The sequence below is a fragment of the Mustela erminea genome, chromosome 2 (assembly GCF_009829155.1).
Source record: "Mustela erminea isolate mMusErm1 chromosome 2, mMusErm1.Pri, whole genome shotgun sequence".
Classification (NCBI taxonomy): Eukaryota; Metazoa; Chordata; class Mammalia; order Carnivora; family Mustelidae; genus Mustela; species Mustela erminea.
In genome coordinates this window covers 140488436-140496171 of record NC_045615.1, presented here as the reverse complement: position 1 = coordinate 140496171, position 7736 = coordinate 140488436, and the positions used below count along the sequence as shown (strand labels likewise).

Sequence of the window (7736 nt, the reverse complement as noted above, 5' to 3'; positions counted from 1 at the left end):
AGAAACTCTGAGGAGCTCCCGGGTGGCTTAGTCGGTTAAACAGGTGCTTTCCCCTCAGGTCATGATTCTAGGGTCCTGGGATTGAGCCCCTCATCGGGCTCCCTGCTCAGCAGAGAGCCTGTTTCTCCCTCTCCCTCTATCTGCTGCTCCCTCTGCTTGTGTTCTCTCTCGCTCTCTGTCAAATAAATAAATAAAATCTCATAAAGAAAAAGAAAGAAAGAAACTTCAGAAGTGTGAGTGTAAAAATCAGACGTTCAGAAAGAAAATGGTATGAGAAAATATTATAGGAAAAAAATTAGAATGTGACTGAAAACACACCATAGCAAGGCTGGTGTATATGTGTTGGGGTGGGGTGAGCAGTGAGAGAGAACACAGAGGCAGGCTGTCCCCCACGTTCCCCAGTGTCCCCATCCAAGTACGAACCAGGCCTGACCCTGCTTCGCTTCCAAAACCAGCCGGGGTCAGCGCGTTCAGGGTGATACGCCCCATAGACCCCCATTCCCACATGAAGCTGGGTGCTGGCTAACTCCGATCATGTGAGAAGTCCAGCCTAACTCTAACTACTAAATCCAGCTCTTCATCGTACCATGTTCGAAGAAGTGTAGACAGCTCTTAACATGGGTGAGTAAGAAGGCCATTGGCTCCCAGTAAGAGTTCCAAAATGATGGAGAACAGGTTATCATCACACCCATTCAGGAGCAAAAATTGGTTGCGCCCCTCAAGCCTTAAAGGAGAAGCACAATATTTCAAAAGTTATGGACTGAGTGTCTATATAAGTATGGAATTATGGCATCGCTACAGAGGCATAAAATAAAACAACTTAACTAAAAAAGTTACCAAAGAAACTTTGGCACATGGACACACACACACATGCACATCTCCCCCCAAACCTTCAAAATCAATATTTTGATCAATCTATTCAATCTATTTTTCTTTGTCTTCCTACCATTTCTTATGATATCCAGAAGGAATCCAGAAGGAAGAGCGAGTTCCTGTTTCTTCTGAGGTGGCTATAATAATCATCTCTTACTACATAACTGAGTACCTCAAAACTTTGTGGCTGAAAGAAGAGTAAATAAATGCTGGTTATTTCTGGCAGTTTCTGTGGGTTAGGGATCGGTAAGTGGCTTAGCTGGGTGTCCGGCACAGGGTCTCTCATAATATTGTAGTCAGCATGTTATTTGGGGTTGCAGTTGGGACTGAAGGCTTGATTAGGGTTGGCGAATCTGCTTTTAGGATGGCTTAATTCACAGGAGTGTCAAGAGGCCTCAGTTTCTCTCCCTGTGAGCCTCCCAGATATTTGAGTATCCGCATGACATAGATGACTTCTCTCCAGTGGGAGTGAATTTAAGGGAATAATATGGGGGTGCCTGGGTGGCTCAGTGGGTTAGAGCCTCTGCCTTTGGCTCAGGTCATGATCCCAGGGTCCTGGGATCGAGCCCTGCATCAGGCTCTCTGCTCAGCGGTGAGCCTGCTTTCTTCTCTGTCTCTGCCTGCCTCTCTGCCCACTTGCGATCTCTGTCTATCAAATAAATAAATAAAATCTTTTTAAAAAAGAGAATAATATGGATACCTTTTATAATGTAGACTAAGAAGTCACATACTCTCATGTTTACAAATCCTATTGGTCACACCAATCAGCTCTATTTGGAGTGGGAGGGAGCTACACTAGGGGGATACTAGATGATGAGGCTCAGTAGGGATCATCTTGGAGGTTGGCGGTCACACTGGTCAAATCACTGCTTTTGAACCCTAGATAATAAAAAGGCTATTCGCCAAACAAGGCTGGTAGGAGTCAGATACAGTCTTTGCAAACAGTCACGAACTTGAAACTACCTTCTTGAAAGAAAAATGGTTGAAATAAATAGGCATGTTTGGCTCAAGTAAAAAAGATTTCAGGTGGGGACATTTTCACTTATTTGCAGGACTATCACCTAGAAGAAAGAGTAAACTTGTCTTCCTAGAGATTGGAATGAGAATTAACAGATGAAGAGGTATTGAATGACTCTTGGATTCCAGGCAATATTCAAGGGATTGGAAGGAAAAAAACAAAAAAAATCCAAGACATGGTCTTAGACTTTAAAGAATTCAATCTTTAAAAACTGTGGAAGAACATATTTTTACATATGCTCAATATATTATAGCTATTTAATGTAATTATTGAGATGTTCAATAAAGAAGGAAACACCACATGATTTAGCCTGAAGCAAGTTTTGGAGCCAATGTGGACAAGATGACTTCTGGGCTGCATTCTGATTCTGTGAGCCTATAATTTTAGGAGAAGTCTCCGGACACTTGTGAATTTAAAAGATGGCAATGAAGAAAACCCATTAGAACTTGTATGTCATGTTTACAGCATGGCTTTTTTTTTTTTTTTAAAGATTTTATTTATTTGACAGAGAGAGATATCACAAGCAGGCAGAGCAGCAGGCAGAGAGAGAGGGGGAAGCAGGCTCTGCTGAGCAGAGAGCCCGATGCATGTCTGGATCCCAGGACCCTGAAATCATGACCTGAGCGGAAGGCAGAGGCTTAAGACACTGAGCCACCTAGGCACCCCTACAACATGGCTTTAAATCAGATGAGCAGCCATAAATATTATTCTAGGGTAATCTGAGAATCCATATGGATTTTAGTTTATTATAAAAATATTTGGGGACAGACACAGTAAATATGTATATATAGTGTGAAATCATCAAGGAAAAATGGAAACAGGATGATTTCATACATGTAGCCATCTATTTAATGTTTATAAGGCACTAACTATATTTATAAGGCACTGTTGTAGGTATTGCAAAAATAGAGGGAAATAATGTGAATATTTCTCTGCTGGTGTTTAAAACTGTAGAGCAAAGTGATAAGCTCATGAGATGAAGAAACATACTGTTTAGGCTCAAATCCTGGTTCTACCATTTTCTAGCTATGTTCCCTTGGCCCAAGTTACCTAATTTCCTTTGCCCTCAGTTCGCATATATGTAAAATAGGGATGAAGATGGTATCTATGTTATAAGGATGTCTGTGAGGCTAAGTGGGTTGATAAGTACAGAATTCCAGGAGAAAAATTTTCCACATTGCTTCTATGGGCCCATGGCAGAGTTTTTCTGGTTTCTGTTTTGCAGCTCCTCCTGGTTGGATGCTGTGCTCTTGCCTTAAATCTACCCATGGCCAAGTCTCTTATCACATGAGTGTTAGAACTCTTGCCTTCAGCTCTTAGGAATTAACCTCTGGTCCAATAACTCCCTCCCTACCCACTTCTCTCTCCCAGCTCCATGGTATAGGTTATGAATCTGTCAGTCAAGCTTTAGGCTTCATCTTTTTTTCTGGCAGTAAAACATTTCTCCTCTCTTTTGAATTTAATATTTACTATATTACTATTTTTTACAATAGACTATTTTTTAGAGCAGTTTTAGACTTTAAGGAAAAATGAGAAAATAGTCCAGGCAGTTCCCTATACTCTCTATTTTCTCTGTTATTCACATCTTCAGGTATGTTTGCTCAATTTAATGAACCAATATTGACAGATTATTATTAACTAAAGTCCATAGTTTATTTCTTTTTTTTTTAAGATTTTATTTATTTATTTGACAGACAGAGAACACAAGTAGGCAGAGAGGCAGGCAGAGAGAGAGAGAGGAGGAAGCAGGCTCCCTGCCGAGCAGAGAGCCCGATGTGGGGCTCGATCCCAGGACCCTGGGACCATGACCTGAGCGGAAGGCAGAGGCTTTAACCCACTGAGCCACTCAGGTGCCCCCATAGTTTATTTCTGATTTCCTAAGTTTTTACCTAATTTCCTCTTTCTGTTCCAGCATCCTGTTCAGGATACCACGTTACATTTAGTCATCATATCTTCTGTGGCTCCTCTTGGCTCTCACAGTTTCTCAGACTTTCCTTGTTTTTGATGACCTTGACAGTTGTCAGGAGGACTGTTCAGGTATTTTGCAGGATGTCTCACTATTGGAATTTGTCTAATGTTTTTCTCATGAGTAGAGTGGGGTTATGGGTGTTTGGGGGTTAGATCAGAGAGGTTAGGTGCCATTTTCACCGTATCATAACAAAGGTACCTATTATCAACATGACTGACAGCTGTTTTGACCTTGATCACCTGGCTGCCATCGTGTTTGTCGAAGTCACCACAGTGGTTAGTCTTCCTTAATTTCCATACCGAAATCTTTGGAAGGAAGTCTTATGTATAACCCTCACCTAAAGAGTGGGGAGTTATGCTCCCCTTTATTACTGCTTTTTAATGGCTATATTTGATTTAGGATTTTTTAGAAAGATTTTATTTATTTATTTCAGAGAGAGAGTACGTACGTGTGAGGGTGGAAGGAGCAAAGGGAGAGAGAGAGAATCCTGAAGCAGACTCCCCGCTGAGCACAGAGCTCTTAAGGGGCTTGATCCGAAAACCTTGAGATCACAATCTGAGCCCAAACCGAGAGTCAGTCTCGAGAGATCCACCCAGCCGCCCCTATTTGATGTAGGATTTCTGTATGTTTGCAGAGTCGAGGGGTTCTGGGTTGGCTCTGTCAAATTGCTGGTTATAGACATTGATTGAGTCCTTCTCTATGATCCAGTGACACTCTACTCTTTGGTTCCTATCTTGCATCATTTCTGCAGCATCTCACATGGATGATTACTACCTCCTTTTTTCCCCCCTTTTGTTGCACTTGTAACACCATACTGTCTCAGTTTGCCTTTTGCCACTTTGCTATTTCCTTTCATTTTCTCTTGTCAGTCCCTCCTCCTCTCCCTATCTGGAGTCAACCGAAATTCCTTCATTCTAGATCCTCGTACCTTCTCACCCTCTCCCTAGGCCATCTCACCTCTTGGCTTTTGAACCATCTCAGTCATTTCTTTCTTACTTCCTTTTTAAGATCGATTGATTGATTGATTGACTGATTGATTTTAGAGAGAGGGGGGTGGAGGGAGGGGCAAATGGAGAGGAGAGAATCTCAGGCAGAGTCACCACTGAGCGCTGAGCCCAGCATGGGGTTCAATCCCATGACCCATGAGATCAGAACCTGAGCCAAAACCAAGAGTCAGTTGTTCAACTGACTGAGCCACACAGATGTCCTGCCGTCTCAGTCATTGCTATGGTACTTTTATCGTCTATTGGCTGATGGATCCCAATGTATTTATTTCCTGCCAAGACTTCTGATTTGAGCCTCTTGCTCCCCTTTTCTGTTCTCTATATTATCTGTCTCACCATTCATGCATGCACACTTCTATCCATCTATCTTTCTAGTATCTTTATCTATGTTCTATCAGTCATCTCCATTGGGTGTCTCACATTCCACAAACTGAATCCATTATCCTCTTCTACAAACCCAGGAGATCTTTAGGTGTGGCTGAACTCAGGGTACTTAAACATGATCATCAAGACAAAGTCATGTTTGCTTCATTCCTTGGCTCTGCTTTCCTCAGGGTTGGCATCATTCCCAACCATTTTCTACCATTGCAAGAACAGCACAGATCCTGGTAGATCCATAGAAAAAGAGTTTTTCCCCCTTCCCCATAGTTGTATTAAAAGTCCTGGTACTGAATCTCCCTGGGTCTTCTGAATTATGTGTCCAAACCAATCACTGTGACCCAAGGTTATCCTATGCTCTCTGATTTGCTAGCTTTAGGCCATGAGCTCACTCTTATGATTGGGGATATGGTCAGCTTAACCCAGTCACATGTACTGAGAGTGGGGGAGGGAGGTATGATTTACCACAAGTCATCTTGGGGACGTGCTGTTTTCAAAAGAAGTAGGGGATGTATTCTGGGTAGGTTGGACTACTGGCGTCCCATTTGGGAATTTTAAAATGCACTGGCTTTCTTAGGCACACTGCCTCCCTTCACATATGAACTTGAGACTCTTTACCAAGGCCTTCAAGTCTCTCTCAACCTCCTTGACCCCATCTCAGTTTGGCTCTGCCTTCCTTACGATGGTCCAACCATGCTGGCTTTAGTTTGAACCTGATTTAGGTCATTCTATTTTCTGCCTTAGAGTCTTTAAACATTGCTATAGACTGAATGTTTGTGTTTCTCCAAAATTCATAGGTTGAAATCTTAACTTTAGTGTGATGGTATTGGGAAGTGGGGACTTTGGTAGATGATTAGGTCATGAGGGTGCAGAAATAAATTTCTGTTGCTTATAAGTCTATGATATTCTCTTACAGTGTCCCAGACTGTTGCTACCAACATGCTGGTCCCACTTCCTGGAGCTTTCTTTTCTCCTCTATTTCCTCATCCTCATACTTTTGAATGAATCATCAGGTTAAATGTCATTTCTCTAGAGAAGAGTTCCTGGTTTCTCAGAGTGAGTTAGGACCATTAACTATTGTCATGGTCCCCTGTACTTCTGCACAGGACTGACTACAATTCTAACAGTTAATCATTTTTGTAATTACTGGTCAGCCCTCCACAATGGGCTTTATGCTACACGAAGGCAGGAATTGTGTTTTGTTTAATATCTTATTGCTAAGCCGTAGTTCCTGGCAGAGAATATAGCACATGGGAGTCATTCAGAGCATATTTACTTAATGAAGGAATGTGTGGAAAAGTGAGGGTTTACATGCTGTCAGAGTCAGCTTGGGCTGTCATGACAAAATACCATAGAGTGGGTGGCTTGAACAACAGAAGTTGATTTCTCACCACTCTGGAGACTGTAAGTCCAAGATCAAAGCCCTGGCTTATTTGGCTCCTGGTGAGAGATAGCTTCCTGTTATGCAGGTGGTAATCTTTTCTCTGTATCCTCACATCAAGGAGGGAGAGGTGGGGAGAGCAAGCTCTTTGGTCTCTTCTTATAAAGGCACTAATTCCATCCTGAGGACCTACCCTCATGACCTCATCCAAACCTATTTACCTCCAAAGGCTGTACCTCCCAATACTGCCATCACAATGGAGGTTAGTACCTCCACATATAAATTTGTTGGGGACACAGTTCAGTCCGTAGCATTACCTCATTTGACCTTTGATAACTTCACGACATAGATTCGATTTCAGGATGAAGAGAAGGAGGCTTAGAAAGTTGAATCTGGTGCTTGCTTCGGCAGCACATATACAAAAATTAGAACGATACAGAGAAGATTAGCATGGCCCCTGCGCAAGAATGACACGCAAATTTGTGAAGTATTCCGTATTAAAAAAAAGGAAAGGAAGAAAGAAAGAAAGAAAGAAAGAAAGAAAGAAAGAAAGAAAGAAAGAAAGAAAGTTGAATCTGCCCAAAGCCACTTAGTTAGGTAGTGACAGAACTTGGAAGTTTTCAAATCTAGGAATATCTGCCTTAAAAATCAACTGAAGATCTGTTGCCTCCTGAGGCTCCTGACGCATAATTATTGTTTGCTTTTGTCTGAAGGGAAATGTGGTAAGTGTGTGAAGCAGGAATGAAGAGGGGATGGCAAGTGGAGAAGAGTCTATACGGTAGAGAGCAGGGGAACGGCTGGACACTGAGGGAAAATCAACTGAGAAATGGGAGTTTGTTCCCAGGAAGAGACTAGAGCGGGAGTTTGACAGGAAACTGGACCCTGGAGGGTTTGGGGTGGAGTTTGGGATTATGATGTCAACCATCATCAGGGAAATATTCGACTCATCTTCTCTTATGGTCTCCCCCTCATTCCCAGGTCCCACACCCTTTTGCTAGCTCTGACAGGTTTTTGAGAGCAGGAAAAAGAAGAGCGAAAGAGGAAGAGCAAAAATAAGACAGCCCCCACCTTACACTGAGGCAGCGGGAGATACAAAGACCACTCTGTTGAACA

The 7736-nt window shown here is 42.4% G+C and overlaps 1 non-coding gene across 1 annotated transcript; it reads left to right on the top strand.

Annotated features, from left to right (window-relative positions):
- Nucleotides 1–7018: 7018 nt before the first annotated feature.
- On the top strand, nt 7019–7125 carry LOC116585383. The gene has a single exon (XR_004283584.1). It is a non-coding gene; the product is annotated as a U6 spliceosomal RNA (small nuclear RNA).
- The last annotated feature ends 611 nt before the right edge of the window (nt 7126–7736 follow it).